Consider the following 16,685-nt stretch of genomic DNA (forward strand, 5'->3'; position numbering starts at 1 on the left):
CATTCATCACCACAGTAGGTGGTTACATCGAAATGACCACACAACAGCTGTTGTTTAGAAAAAGGCAAAACTGAAAAATAAAGAATTGTAAGCTCAAATAAGTAAAGATAATAGTAAATAAAAAGTGTTGCCTCTTGCTATACATATGTAATTGTTACATTATGTACTTTCACAGAATAAATTACAATATACCTGTGTAGAAACTTATCATGCATAATATGCATATACATACATACACATCGTCCCGTTTATTCGTTAACCTCGTATCTACAAGTGAAACCTTTTCGGTAAAGCGAATACGGTTGCCACACCATATTATCATTTGGGACCAAAATTCATCGAAAAAAAGGAACCAAATTTTTGTTTTATTTTATTAGTATAAAATACAATATTTTAGGATGTTTCTATATAAAATTTTACTAGACATAGTGAAGACTTTCCTTTAATTCAAGCTGAACAAACAAATAAATGTGCATGCAACCAAAAATGGTACTATATTTCCAAACGTTGTGATCCTAGTTTTGGTCACAAAGCTCTTGGTTCTAGAATTATGTTGTTGATTGAAATAAAATATATAGTGCAGTTATACCTATATGACACTACTTTATCTTCGTGTATTTTATCTTAAATTTTTTTTCGCACTCCCTCCTAATACGGCTTCAGTACTGGTGTAAGTGAGTAAACTGTATTTGAAAAAAACTAACGAAATACCAGGAAAATACAATCTAGTTCATTAAAAACAAACGAGCCAGTTTGTATTTCGATAGGTTTTTTTGACATTCGGCCGTTTTTTCTTTATTTTTTTCTGACACATGAAAATTTTGTTTTGAGTTTGAAAATTTGGTGCATAAAAACACAATTAAAATCAACTTTCTTGTGAAAAAAGTGAACCATTAGAGACCGACGTAATTTTCGCGTGTTATATGCATTGTTTTTATTGTTAAAAGTGTTAATGTAAAAATAAAATATAAAACATAAACAAAAACACGTCAAGCTCACTAATTTTGGGGGAATAGTGGACTCGCTTTTTCATGATAGAAATTGTTTTTGTGTTTTGAAGTTCCGATAAAGTTTCGTCAGTTTTTTTTAGCTTGGAATCCAAGCAAAAATAAAGTAGTGTCATATATGCTTTAGGTTTTAGTAAGAAACGGTTCAAAATTTGCGCTCTGGTGTTGTCGAACTATGTATGCGGAAAACTCAGTACCTAAATCATAAATGAAACTAGGCAATTTTGTTAGTGCTATTTTTATAGATGCTTACTTTTTCCCTTAACGTTTAAACTTCATATCAGAGCCTAGATTCAGTAAGTGTGAGTTTTGATCCCCTCAGGGGTTCTGCTAGCACCTATGGGAATAATTTTATACAAAATATTTGTTCCGAAATCAAATCTCTTTTGCGTTTGCTTCCTTCTGTTTTCGAGTTAAAATATTTCTTGTGCCAAGATACTTAATTTTCAATTACCTTGCGTGGCTTAACACCACAATAGTCCTGGAATTTCTTGAACTCATTGAGCTGGGTGAGAAAGATTTAAATATCAACGTGCCAAACGACAAGTATTGCATTGAGTTTCTTTGTATAAGTTTTGAAAGTGTTAGGCTTACGGCAGAGTGCTCGCTATAAGCTATGCTAGGCGAGAAGCAATTTTTATTTTCAAATATTTTCATAGTGTTGTATAACCGATCGAAATATCTAGCCGTTATTAATATTATAAAACAAGATTTTTTTTTTGATTTGTCGGTTATTTCATCAACAATTAACGACAATGTGTTTGCCAACACTTTTCTTTTTATAGCCTGGCATAAATTATATCCTAGATGAAATGTTATTGTTCTGGTACATTTTATTGACTGAGCAATTATTTATGGTGAGAGTTCTATTGAAGTAAATCCAAAATCATATGTGTGCTAACGAAAGTGTGGCGAATTTTTGGGCAATATTGTGAATTTTTACCTGAGTGAAAAAGAAAGAACAGTACGAATCGTGTCTACTGCCTAAAAAGGACCAACATTGAAGAAAAGGGACCAGCGGACCAAATGGGGTTGGAAGGGACCATTTTTGGTCCAAATGGACCAAAGTGGCAACCGTGAAAGCGAAGAAAACTACCTTTCCAATTTCTCCACAGACACTGGTGAGTTTTTCGGTAATGACAGTGTTACCACTTGGGCCATAATCGCGGATAAAAGAACTGGTAACGATATTCGGTTACATAATGTTCTGGGTACTATTTTACCGGTAACGCTCAGAATCGGGGCGTTAAAGACGAATAATATAAACCTTAGATGAGTAATTTACATGAAAAATGACTACTTTTTCAGAGTGACAGGTGTCCTTTTCCAATTTCAGAAACACCCTAGGGTGTAAACCTGCTAAGTCCAATTTTTTTCATTTGCCAATTTTTGCCTTCCTGTTTGACATACAGTAAGAAACGTAAAGGCCGAACGAAAATGATAGAGAATGCCATTGCAAGAAATCGTTTGAGGCGACTCGTTCGTCTGAGCTATTGTTCGCAATTCAGAATGAAGCCCAAAGGGCTACCTTAGCCCGTAAACCTGCTAAGTACCATTTTTTTTTTTTTGCAAAACTACTTTTTTATGTAGTTTGATAAAGTTAAGGAGCTAATTTAGCAAACAATCAAAATAGTAACATTAAATACGATAATAGCGAAATCGCGGAGCTGCGGAAAATATGCCACAGGATGCGAAGGCTAGCAACTCGCGCGCGCGGCAGGCCTGAGGCTCTAGAAAAGTCGGAAGCGTACAAAGGAGCGAAGAAAGCTCTTAGTGCTGCCATTAAGCAAAGCAAGCTTAAGTGCTGGAAAGCGCTTTGCGAGGAAGTGGATCGAGACCCATGGGGGCAGGGATATAAGATAGTAATGAAGAAGTTCCGTCCGCCAAACCAGCTGATGGACGAGAACCAAATAAGGAACATTGTGGATGGCCTGTTTCCCACCCAACTGCCTAGGGAGGGCGGGTACGTTACCCATGAAATTCGCAACGTGGAACCATTCCAAGAAGAAGAGCTTAAAACTGCCGTGCGAACTATGAAACCTAAGAAAGCATCTGGGCCCGACGGAATACCCGCGGAGGCAATTAGGCTAGCTGCAAACGACTGCCCAGAACTTATGTTGCACATGTACAACAAATGTCTCGAAGAAAGAACTTTCCACACCATATGGAAGACAGCACGACTGGTTCTCATTCCAAAAGGGAAAGGAGATCCCAACTCTCCATCATCCTACCGTCCCCTATGTATGTTGGACACAGCAGGGAAATTGATGGAGAGTCTCCTGAAGCAACGCCTCACCAGAGCGTTACAGGACGCCGGAGGACTGTCGCCCAGACAGCATGGTTTTCGGAGGGGGCACTCCACAATCGATGCCATAGCAGAAGTTATAGACGCAGTCAAGAAAGCCGAGACAGCGTGCCACAGGGCAAGACCTATAGTGTTGCTGGCCACGCTGGACGTCAAAAACGCTTTTAACTCAGCTAGGTGGGAGGACATGCTTGAGGCACTAGAAAGCACTTTCAAAGTACCGCAATATTTATTAGAAATTTTAAGGGACTACCTAAGAGAGCGGTATCTAATATATGAAAGTACTCACGGTCAAAAAAAGGTAAAAATAACAGGTGGAGCAGCCCAGGGTTCGGTACTAGGTCCCAATCTCTGGAATATAACTTACGACAGTCTTCTTCGATTAGACATGCCAGAAAGCACCTTCCTCGTTGCCTTTGCAGACGACGTGGCAGCTGTGATAACAGCACCAAGCTGCGAGCTGGCACAGCTAAAATTAAGCCAGGTCATGCGTAATGTAAATAGGTGGATGGCTGAGCACGGTCTCCAGTTAGCAACAGCCAAAACGGAGATCGTCATCTTCACAAAGAGACGTATCCCCACTACCAGGAACATGATGGTTGGGGACCAGCCAATAGAAACACTCGCTTCAACGAAATATCTGGGAGTGAGGTTAGACAGCAAACTCAACTTCTCGGATCACATACGAGGGGCCTGCGAAAGAGCTGCGCGCATAATAGCGCAGTTGAATAGATTAATGGCAAACACAGGTGGCCCAAAGCCATGCACAAGGAAGTTGCTTGCATCAGCCTCGGATTCTATACTCTTATATGGTGCAGAAATCTGGGCGAACGCAATGAAATACCGGAAGAACCGAGTCGCCCTCACCTCGGTCCAACGCAGAGGGGCGCTGCGAATATCTTCGGCTTACCGCACGGTATCAGCTGAAGCTGTCCTGGTCGTTGCGGGAACCATACCGATATATCTTCTCGTTGAGGAAAGAAAAACAATAAATGACAACGGATCGCAAGCAAGTAGAGCTGCTGTTGCCATGCAGGCGCGAGAAGAATCGATCCGACGTTGGCAAGATCAGTGGAGCAACAGCATCGTAGGAAAGTGAACTAGGGAACTAATCCCTGAACTGAATCCATGGTTGAAGCGACCGCACGGAGAGGTAGACTTTTACCTGACCCAGTTTCTAACGGGACATGGTTAAAAAAAAAAATAAATAAATGTAAGGCGCGATAACCTCCGAAGAGATCTAAGTCCGAGCTTCTCTTCCAATTTGCGTCGTGCTCCTCTTGATTTTTCCCTACAAATTGGCCGGACGGGACCTACATGTTTTATGCCGACTCCGAACGGCATCTGCAAGGCAGATGAGTTTTCACTGAGAGCTTTTCATGGCAGAAATACAATCGGAGCGCTTGCCAGACACTGCCGAGGGGCGACCCCGCTTAGAAAAATTTTCTTCTAATTGAAAAATCTTATTTCTAAAATTTTGATGTTGCTTTGCCCGGGAGTTGAACCCAGGGCATACGGTGTGATAGGCGGAGCACGCTACCATCACACCACGGTGGCCGCCAGGGACATGGTTACTTCCGCAAATACCTACACAGAATGGGTAAGGTTGATAGCCCGAGCTGCCTGTACTGTGGGGAAATAGACGATGTACGCCACACCTTCTTCGAATGCAGGCACTTCTCCCATCAGCGAAGGAGGGTAGAAGATGTACTTGGCGACCTATCCCCGGGCAGTGTCATTAATAACATGACCTGTCGAAGAGACAGATGGGATACGGTCAGCACATATGTGAGGCATATACTTACCAGTAAACGAGAAGACGGATGCCTATCCCATTAGCGTGAGAGTAGCCATAGAGCTCACGTAGCGCGCACCCGTACCCGAAGTAATGCTAAACGCGGTCCCAGGTACGGGGATTAGCGCGGGCCGTGGGAGGTTAGGTTTTAGTGGGTAGGCCTTCATGGAAGAAGGGAGTCCTACACTCGGAGAGTCTCGCAGTGAGGCTTAAATATCCCGGTCAGTGCATAAAGCATTTCCTCCTTCCACGAAACACACAAAAAAAAAAAAAAAAAAAACATTAAATACGCACAGTAAACCACCTTAATGAGTGGTTTACTTCCAACGCTTTCAATGAAAAATTCAAATCATACCATGATTGCCCGAACTAAAAACACATTAAGACAGTTTTGTTGTTCTCGCTCATTATGAGACCAGTTGCGTGGATATCTTTTTGGACAAGTTTTGAAGTTATTTCGAGTACACCGCACATCCGTTCGGAACTTCTCCGAGTTTTAGGTGACCTATTTCAGTACGGTTGCTGACTTTGGAGTAATTTCACACAAAATGTTATCATGTCGGATCAATTCCAGCAATTTTTTTTTTTGAATTACTGTGAAATATTTAAAGGATCAGTAAGTGATATTTCTCCGTTTGTTTTAAGACTATTTAAGGACCATTTCACGTAAGTTTTAAGATCATTAAGAAACTGTTTTCGGTAGCATTTAGATTTAGTGATTTTGTTCTGATTTTGTCAAGTCAAAAAGTCTTAAGAATGTTTTAAAATTTTTTCGATTCCAATTCGAGTATTTCAATGCAATTGAAACTTCAATCCGGTTACAAGAATAACTACATCATTACAAACCAGGGATGCACCTTAACGTTAAGCTAATCGTTTATCAAAAAATTTCCACCGTTTCCGTTGAAACACTTCGAAATATTATCGATAAAGAAATTATCAAGATAAATTGTATCTCGTTTTTAACCGAAACGAAAAGCTTTCGTTAACGTTAAAAACGTTAACGAAAACGTGATACTTTATGTTTGAATTATGCTGGCAATGCTATAGCCATGGTGAAGCCGTAAGGTGGCAACAACGAGCGCACATACACACACAAACTCTATGTAATTTGTTTGTGTAATTCGTTGGTGGTAATGTCAAAAATACTCTGAGAAATGTTCGTACTGTCAAAATTCATGAGAAAAGTTGCAATCAGCTTGGATAATGCTTTCACCTTTAATGACTCCGCCATCAATCAGCTTTGCCAGCATAGTTTGAAATTAATAATCAACATAAACGATTTGATTTCGTTTTGATATGGCAGAAAACGAAACGAAATCATTTCGTTAATTTGACGATCTTAACGTTAATAAACGAAACGAAATGACTCCGTTTCGTTTATTAACGTTGATTATCGTAACGAAATGATATCGTTTCGTTGGTTAAGCATGCCTGTTACAAACTATATTTTGGAGTGCTCCAACTGGATATAAGTAAGTCAATTTGATTTCAGAATAGCAATTGGCGTACAGAAAACTTCAACTAGATTTAAGAAAACGCAAAAAAAATTATATTCACGGAGTAATTTAATTTAATTTAATTTAATTTATTTATTATTACGGCTGTTTAGGCCTAAAACTTAAACTACTAAGTACAATTCATTATTATATCATTTATTTCTATTGAATATGCTGTTGGAATGCCATGTGATTCTGATCAGCATATTTACTGGCGTGGCAAACGGACGAGTCTGGGAGCCAGTCATTTAAGGAAGGTTGGAAAGGACGAGTTTCCAATCCTCCAGGGCTCCCAGCTTAAGGCAACAAAATTTGGAACTTATATTTTTCAATTATATTTGTATTTTAAGCTGTCGGAATGTATTGGTCTCCGATCAACACAGCTAAACATGTCTTTGGATGTTGGAAATTGAAGTGTACCCAATCACCCCTCAACTTTGTTTAGTAAAGACGCTGTCGGAACGCATGAAGATTCCGATCAGCACATCTCAAAATGGACGTGTTTCCAATCCCCCCCTGCTCCAACTTTTGTTTGACCTTATTTTGGTTACACATCATATAATTTTATTGTTATATTAATGCTGTCGGAATGCGAGTGATCCCGATCAGCAACAGTAAATATAGGCTGAAAATACCGAATTCCAGCGAAATTTGTTGTTGGAACTGTCTGGAGTTACATGTGGCGACTGATTTTCTTTTTCTTAGGGCCGGGTGCATTGTATTTTGCTGCTACCAGTATTACCATTCCCTTTTCGCGCTCCAGTATCGGTATGTCATGTAAAAAATAAAAGAAAAAAAAAACTTTATCTTATTGGAAGGGTTTTACAATGCTCCAATAAACTTTTTTTTAAAGGTATTGAAGTTATTACTACTTTTTATGTGATTAGGAAGTTCATTGAAATATTTCAGGCCCTTATAAAATATATTTTGTTTGTCCACTTCTGTTTTGAAAAGAGGTAATCTAAAATTATTGTTTTCTCTGATTACGTATGAATGTGCATCATTTACATATCTAAGCTTTTCGCTGAGGTATGTTGGTAATTTACCGTGCTTAATATTAAATACAAATTTCATACTGTGGTAGAATATGAGCTGATGATTCGTGCTCATAATATCATAATATCCATAATTGATTGTCATTTTCAAAAAAAAATTGTGGACCGTTTCATATCTATCGTTTGAGTGAAAATGGTTTTCGATTCGTGATCGTAAAGCACGATACGGTTTCGAAATCGATTAGAGATTTTTTGTGAAAACCGGAGCACTTATTCTACAACTAAGTGATTTTTGTTTCAAAAACGCCCTAAATCTGATTTTAGTATAGCGTCGTCAAAGCAACTTAGGACGCAGTCTCAGTATCTTAAACCAGTACCAGGAGTACTAGGTTAAATTTCCTCTGACACAACGCTTACTGTTCTTTTACCAAGTTGCAACTTTATGTACCGTTAAGCCAAGAAACGAACCACGTGGTTCAATCATTTTGGATCGTATATAATACAAGCCCCACCCGAAAAAAGACCTATTTCATTTTCACATCCTTAGTGGAATCCGTAAATCTAAAATTTAGAAAAAGTGGTTTCAATTAGATAAAAGTGTTTAAAAGCGGAGTCGCCCCTCGGCAGTGGTTTGGCAAACACTCCGAGTATATTTCTATCATAAAAAGCTTTGCAGTGAAAACTCATCTGCCTTGCAGATGTAGGTTTCTTCCCGCCAATACCCAGGAAACATTAAATGGAACACGACGCAAGTTTGAACAAAAGATCGGCCTAAATCTCGCCGGAGGTATATCGCACCTTGTACTTTAATTTTCTTAGTGGAACTTTCTTTCCTCTCCCATTTGGACTCTTTTTGTGAGACTTAAACAATGCCTTGTGTCGATTCTAAGATTCTGGTGCACAGAAAAGGACACACATTCCATATACCCAGATCAAGTTCTAAAATGCAACAAATTGCCCTCCTAAAAGTAGAACACTTTACTTAAAAAGTAAAGAGAGTTTCCTGATTTTGGGAGTTTTTTCGGCAGTTAACCATTAGTGGCCGCAGAGGTCACCTCAACACCCATCCCTACCAACGCTACAGAGGAGCTATTACAAAAGGAAAATTCGGCTCCACCTAATAAGCAGCTGGGCCCGTACTTTCGTTCCTTGATGATTCAGCGTCCATCTGCCAGTGAAAGGTCGAATTGCCACACTGAAGATGTAGCAATCAGTATACCTCTCTCCCCCCACCCATGCGTTCCTCTGTATAAACTGTGGTCACTTTAGTGATGGTGGTCGCTTCCCTGCCGTCAAGGAAAATGGATTCCCAAAAAGTTCAATAACACGTGCTTGTACCAACTTCCAGGCCCACCACTGTGTGCGCAAGCGCATTCAATATACGCGCGGCAATTGACCGTTAATTACACTAGAAAAATACAGGTAGGATAAGTTTATGCAAGTTAATCAAACCCGCAATGTGCAACAACAAAAGTGTGCACCGTAATTGCAACACAACGTAGCAACAACACAAAAAACAGTAAAAATTATAGGAAAAAAGTCGCAATTTGCACGTTTCAAAAGTATTTTCCCTGTTTCTTTAACACTTTTGTTTTATTTCTCCTATTCTTCTTTTTGTATTGCACTGCATTACTACATTAAAACGTTAGTTAACAGTTTTCACTACACTTCAATTGCTAGTGCAGCATGCAGCACCAACAACAATGCAATGCAACATTCAACGCTCAGCTTGCAACATAAAGCGATGGATAATAATGTTGCAAATATTTTAGTAGATTTTAATGCACAGCCAACATTGTATGAGGCCATAAATTTGTTTGCTTTTTAGACTTGGAACGTTATTTGAAAAACGCCTGGGTTTTAGCCAAAGTAAAAGCCCAGGTTTGAATTCATTGTGCTTTCTCCCGATCTAAATAACTTTAACAGAGGAAAATAAACTAAATGCATTAGTGTTGTAAGCCGCCATTGTCCAGAGTTTGACGTTTGACATAGAAACAAAAAAATGTTGGTGCGCCAGCTGCCCGCTTTGCTAATGCTGCCCGATTGCTGTCTCCTCTGGCTTTGCTGCGGGTTGGTTGCCCATTTAACATGTCCGCGAACACAGCTGCTTTATTAACGCTATTAAAAGCAATTTGTAAACACCTCTTGAAACATAGTTTTTATTTTTATTATTATATGAACAAGCTATCCCCAGACTGGGAACTGTATAAGGTGTAGTTGGGAAAAGGCTGCAACGAACCTGCAAGGCTCAGGAAAGTTAATGTATTCCGCTCTTTTGAAACATGTAAACAGTAGCTCGGCGATGAGTAGGAATCAGCGAAACTTCTGATAGGCAATCATTTCCTCGATGTCCCAGTTGCATAGCAACCTTGCTGTTTGGGCTCTGTAGGAATGCCCGTCATCCTCCTGCGGGCAAGCCAACTATTGTGGGCTATTAATTCTCTCAAGTCTTACAAGTTTCCAAGGCAGATGATATTAATCCTGCGCAAGTTCAAAGTTATTTAAGGTTTTTTTTTTCCGCTGGCTGGTCATTATTTACACCAATTGCCTTAAATTGGGCTTCATATGAAAATCTTGGAACATGATCAAGACACTTATATTCCAGAGGCAGGTAAAGGATCCCCTGTAACCCCTTAGGACTTTAGACTAATCAAACTCTCTTCGTTTTTCCTAAAAACAATGAGCCGTCTGATTGATACGTACATTGGAGATAGGATTCCTCAAGGGCATCGGCATCGCAACATTCCTTTTGTAAACAAAAACAACTCTTTGTTCGGATCACATATAGAAGGGTCGCTAGAACATAATTTGTCTGGCTGCCTTTCAACACATCATATTGGTGTTCAACAATGTCCTGCCTAGAGCTATCGATAAAAGAAGTGATTGGTTTAGAAGTTGGGGGGCTTTTGATGAATTTATAAACAAAATTCTGGGAAACCAAACTTCTTGGGTGGAGCTGCAATCGAGGGAAGAGTGTACAGAGTGTACAGACTGGGCTGATTCATGTGGACTGACTCTAAACCATGCCAAAAAGAAGCTGTCTTTTTATACGAGTTCTCGGGTCAGCATAGCAATCGCTGGGTATATACTGTACCTTAAGGTCTATGCGGATGTAGGAGAGACGCAACTAACTAAATGGGTTTACATATGTATTTAATTAGCGAGCTTTGCTCATATTGCTTTATACAATGGTTTTTGTAATTGATATTAGAGAAAAATTTTAAGTTTACAAACGGCAATGGTTACTAGGACGTGTTTCTGAATTTCACTTCTTCATCAGCTAGCTTTTCGGGAGCTGAGCGTTGAACTCGAATCTCCAACATTCATGTCAGTGCAAGCCTTTAGCTGCTAAGCCCTATGAATTCCCGTCCCGTTGTTCGCTGTACAATTGCTCGGGACAAAAAATCCCGACTCACTCCGGTACATAGAACCGGCAGCCTTGGTGATTGCTGTTTTGATAGGTCGCTGTTCTAAAAGAGAGATAATATGTTGGAATCACCGAGTCACTTCATGCTCACTGTCCAACTTTTGCCAAAACAATCCGAAAGTATATCGGTCTCGACTCACTTGATCTCCCTAGCCAACATCGGACTTATTCAAAACAATATCGTAGCGGTGCAGCGATTCTCATGTCAATATAGATTATGTACGCCACTGTTATTATGATGGATGATCAATTCAAAGTTTTATCTATCCATATTTCATTTTGTTTAATAATTTTTAGATCGATGCTCAAACCTACAAAAGACAAACTACAGCAGTCATACATGTTTGTATTGCAACCTAATCTAATCTAAGATTTTCTACTTTATCTGAGCGACGACCTATTTTTATACTAAATCACTTTTTTCTTACAAATTTCTTTGACTGCGTTGCAAGACAAGTTTTGCAAAAGGATTCTTACTTTGGATTTAAAACATAAATTAATTTGACATGCAGCTGTCACTTGAATTGTACAACGAACAGAGTTTCATTGGACCAAACAACTCTTTATGCGGCACGTCTTATGATAAACCCAAGTGAGTTTGTTTGTTTGTTGCAATTGCACATCTGGTGGAAGCATTGCTCCAGTTTCCTAAAGAAAATAAGAAGCAGAAAAAGTGTGGAAAATAATTGGAAGACATTCAAAGTTTTTAGTTTTCAGTTTATTTGCAACTTTCAAGTGATGCGCAAACAAAGGTAAGAAAAAGTTTAGTGTGCTATTCAGAGGAGTTTGTGTAGGTTTGCTTGTGTAGCGCCCACAGTAGTCTGCAACAAATTGCAAATAAATGCTAAGATAATTTTTTTGTATTTTCATAGCGCGCTTTGTTGTTACAACAGTTGGTCAATTGCACTTTGCAAGTTGTTGTTTATTTGTGAAAGTCTTAAAAATTTATCCATGGTTAGTGAAGGGTCAGTAAAGGAACTCAACAACATCTATGGGTTTGTTTATGTGCACTTGGTAGTTCTCCAGAAATAAAGGTAAACAAAGTTCATGTTCGAGTTTCGTCTTACTCGGTGCAGGGTTTACCCCAAGTGGGTATAATGAAATATGGGAAGTAAGCGTGACTCTTTTCAGGCTTTTTTTGAAAGCAAACTTTGTTGTACAGCTCGAGTATTTAATAGCTTTGGAGGTTTAAATATCTATGATGGGCGGAAATGATTTATACCTATATCTGCAAAAGATGATGCAGTCGACGAATCGTAATAAGAATTTTGTTGTTGTTGTTGTAGGGATAACTATACTCCCCGAAAGCCTTGGGGAATGTTATCGAGTGATTTTGATGGTCCATATCTGGTAACAAGCACCATAAAAGACCACATGCAACCTTCTAGGCCATGCCGCCCTCCCACCCATAGATCCATCAGGAGTTCTGGGTCGCTAGAGTTTCGGCTGTTAATGAAATAGGATGCGCCACTGGTAGGTGAGGTTGCCGATTGGGTTGGAGAAGCTATATAATGTGCTGGTAACCCCTTGAGAGGGTTGCGCTACACAAACCCATGAATCAATTTGGTATTTTAGTCGCCACTTAGGACAGGCATACCTACCGCGGGTATATTCTAAGCCCACTAACCCCCTGGGGCTAAGAATTTTGTAATTTCCTTGATCACTAAGCCCAAAAGCTCTAAATTTTTTCTTTATATTTGGCCCTTCCCCTTATGTATTAAAATAAAAGTAAATGTAAGGCGCGATAACCTCCGAAGAGATCTAAGGCCGAGCGAAAAGCTGCTACTACCCAAGGATAAAGCTAAATTTGATGCTGACTTTGCAAGTTAAGAAAAATCATAGAAAACAACACAGGAAGCAAGACATAACAATAAGAAATCAACAACAAAAACAATAATAAAAGCCAAAAAATAAAAACAATTCAATAGAGTTTAAAGTATGACTACTGCCTTTCGAGCCCAGTCGCTCTGCTATCATTTGACTGTTGGATCACTTCATACTCGAAACTATTGGAGCAAATGCACCAATGATGATGGGGATGACGACGACTTACGTTAATGATGATGACTATGATGACGGATTTGTCATTACTTTGCGCTCTATTCGCTGCGGATGTAAAGCAAGAAATCACGGTTTGGCTTCTTGCTACGACAAGAGAAAACTTGGAAGCGAAGCCGAGACTAGAAACTAAACAAAAAAAGTATGATGAACAAGATTGCATAAAGCAACGGTGATAAATCGAGTATACTTATATATACAGGCGCAACATAAAATAAAACTAAACAAGTAAGGAAGGTTAAGTTCGGGTGTAACCGAACATTACATACTCAGTTGAGAGCTATGGTGACAACATAAGGGAAAATAACCATATAGGAAAATGAACCGAGGGTAACCCTGGAATGTGTTTGTATGACATGTGTATCAAATGAAAGGCATTAAAGAGTATTTTATGAGGGAGTGGGCCATAGTTCTATAGGTGGACGCCATTTAGGGATATAGCCATAAAGGTGGACCAGGACTGACTCTAAAATTTGTTTATACGATATGGGAATCAAATGAAAGATGTTAATGAGAATTTTAAAAGGCGTGGGCTTAGTTCTATAGCCTTTTCGAGATATCACCATAAAGGTGGATCAGGGTTGACTCTAGAATTTGTTTGTATGATATGAATTATGTATGATATGAATTATGATATGATTAAAAGGGAGTGATCCTTAGTTCCATAGGTGGACGCCCTTTTGAGATATCGCCATAAAGGTGGACCAGGGGTGATTCTAGAATGTGTTTGTACGATATGGGTATCAAATTAAAGGTATTAATGAGGGTTTTAAAAGGGAGTGGTGGTAGTTGCATATGTGAAGGCGTTTTCCAGATATCGACCAAAATGTGGACCAGGGTGACCCATAACATCATCTGTTGGATACCGCTAATTTATTTATATATGTAATACCACGAACAGTATTTCTGCCAAGATTTCAAGGGTTTTTTATTTCGCCCTGCAGAACTTTTTCATTTTCTTCTACTTATTATGGTAGGTGTCACACCCATTTTACAAAGACTTTTTCTAAAGTTATATTTTGCGTCAATAAGCCAATCCAATTACCATGTTTCATCCCTTTTTTCGTATTTGGTATAGAATTATGGCATTTTTTTTCATTTTTCGTAATTTCCGATATCGAAAAAGTGGACGTGGTCTCCGATTTTGCTAATTTTTATTTAGCATACTGTCACGGATGTTAGCATCACTAAGCTATACCATCACTAAGGCGATGCTAAGGCCATGCTAAGCGGTATATACGTCAATAATCAAATCATGTATACACATATATAAGGCAGCCGAGAGATGTCACACACAGATGCATTTACTTATACGCCTATGTGTGTGCGAGAGACTGTAAACTACAAACTCACATACATCTGAGAGACGCTGAAAAGTAGACAATTGTAAACAAGTTGAAACTATATGAGAACTATAAACACACGAAATAGTTGGTAAGTTCTGGAAATAGAAGAGCCTAGATGTATGCAGCGTAAACTATAAAAGCGGCGCAAGCGAGTAAGAAGTAATTCAGTTTGATTTGAAGTTTCGATTCAGACGCTATCTAGCGAGCAATAGCAGTATTATTTCGACAGTAGAGTTTCATTTGAGCTATCAATCAGTTTGGTTACTAAGCAAGCTATTCGTTGCACAGTTTGAGTGTTATTGTGAAGTACTTTAATAAAGGCCATTTTGCATTATTACATATTGGAGTTATTTATTCAATAGTTTAGTGATTCGAACTTAGCAAAAGGGCAAATAAGAGGATTGCAAGTAAATTCGTTACAATACATATAGTAATAGGAGTAACGTTCCTGCCAAATTACAGCTTGCAAAACCTTTAAATTACCTTCTTTGAAAAGTGGGCGGTGTCACGCCCATTGTCCAAAATTTTATTAATTTTCTAGTCTGCGTCCTATGTTCAACTTGCTTACCAAGTTTCAGCGCTTTTTCCGTCTTTGGTAATGAATTATAACACTTTTTCGGTTTTTCGAAATTTTCGATATCGAAAAAGTGGGCGTGGTTATAGTCCGATATCGTTCATTTTAAATAGCGATCTGAGATGAGTGCTCAGGAACCTACATACGAAATTTCATCAAGATACCTCAAAATTTACTCAAGTTATGGTGGTAACGGGCAGACGGACGGACGGACGGACATGGCTCAATCAAATTTTTTTTCGATCCCGATGATTTTAATATATGGAAGTCTATATCTATCTCGATTCCTTTATACCTGTACAATAGGGCGGGTCGATTTAAAAATCCCTCATTGCTCTGTGAAAATCGTATTCTAAGGATAAAAATAAGAAACTTTGCCGAAGGAACCATACCTCTAAAACGAATTCTGATGTCCCCCAATTTGGGTCGAACTTTTGGGTAGGGGCAAATTTTAAAAAATCCCACTTTGACCCATTTAGAGTGCTCCAATCGAGTCCAAATGTAGGGCCTCCAAAGTTAGTTGGGGTCGGTCACAGAGCAATGGGCGATTTTTTTGCCCACAAATCGACCCGGCCTACTGTACAACCAACCGTTATCCAATCAAAGTTAATATACTCTGTGAGCCCTGCTCAACTGAGTATAAAAACTAAAAAAAATTAAAAGTGGTTACATAAAAAATTGCATTTCCGCTACCGTCGTTGATTGAAAGTTGACGTAGCAAAATTTGCTTAAAAAAAAATACAGCAAAAGCGAAGCAAAACAAATCAAATGAGTAAACAGCCAAAGGCAGCAGTAACAATCGGTTGGAAATGCCATGTTGCAGAAGCAACAACAAACCAGAACAGGAAGCTAAACTTCGGCATAAGAACCAACAGATCAACAACATAGCGTGCAAGTACTAAACTATAACAATAAAGAAAGGCAAAAAGACCTCTACAACATTTTATAGTTTGTTACCGCTTTCGTTTAGTAATCAACAACATTGTACATACCGGCAGCATACCTACAAACAGACAATCATGTGTGTTAAGAGTGGCGGTCAGTGTTGCCATTTTAGCTCTTTTCAAGCTAGATTTAGTTGTTTTTCTCAGTTTAGCTTGAAAAGTAGCGATTTAGCTTTAAGCTTTTTTTCAGCTTTTTTTAGAAATTGTTTAGCTCTTTTTAGCTACTTTCAAAATTTTAGAAAACCTAAATAAACAATTTTATGTACATTCAATTTTAAGAACATTGACTGAATTGGGGCTAGATTTAAAAAATTTGAGGGGCTAAGGAACAGACAATATTGTCATTACGGTAGGTAGAAATCAAGGCGTAGTAACTTTATTAAGGCAACATCAACCTAGTAGCATTTTCTTTTCGTGTGTTTTCCACTCGATCCTATGACTGTTTCATCTGCTTCAAAACCGCTTCCGAGCGAAATTGAATTTTTGATTTCAGAAACATTTAACTGGGTTTCTAAGTCCGCATGTAGACAAAAGAGCTATGCAAGGATACATATATGCTGCGTAAAACGACGGACTCGACCCGTTGCAATTCGCATCCACACGAATGGGATAACTTCTTGTTTTTCTGTACTTATGTCAACGGGCATAATATTGTAACGAATTTGCTGCAAATCCTCTTATTTGCAACCCTCTGCTAAGTTCGTATCGCTAAACTGTTGAATAAATAACTCCAAT

Source organism: Eurosta solidaginis, chromosome 5 (genome assembly GCF_040869045.1).
Source record: "Eurosta solidaginis isolate ZX-2024a chromosome 5, ASM4086904v1, whole genome shotgun sequence".
Lineage (NCBI taxonomy): Eukaryota > Metazoa > Arthropoda > Insecta > Diptera > Tephritidae > Eurosta > Eurosta solidaginis.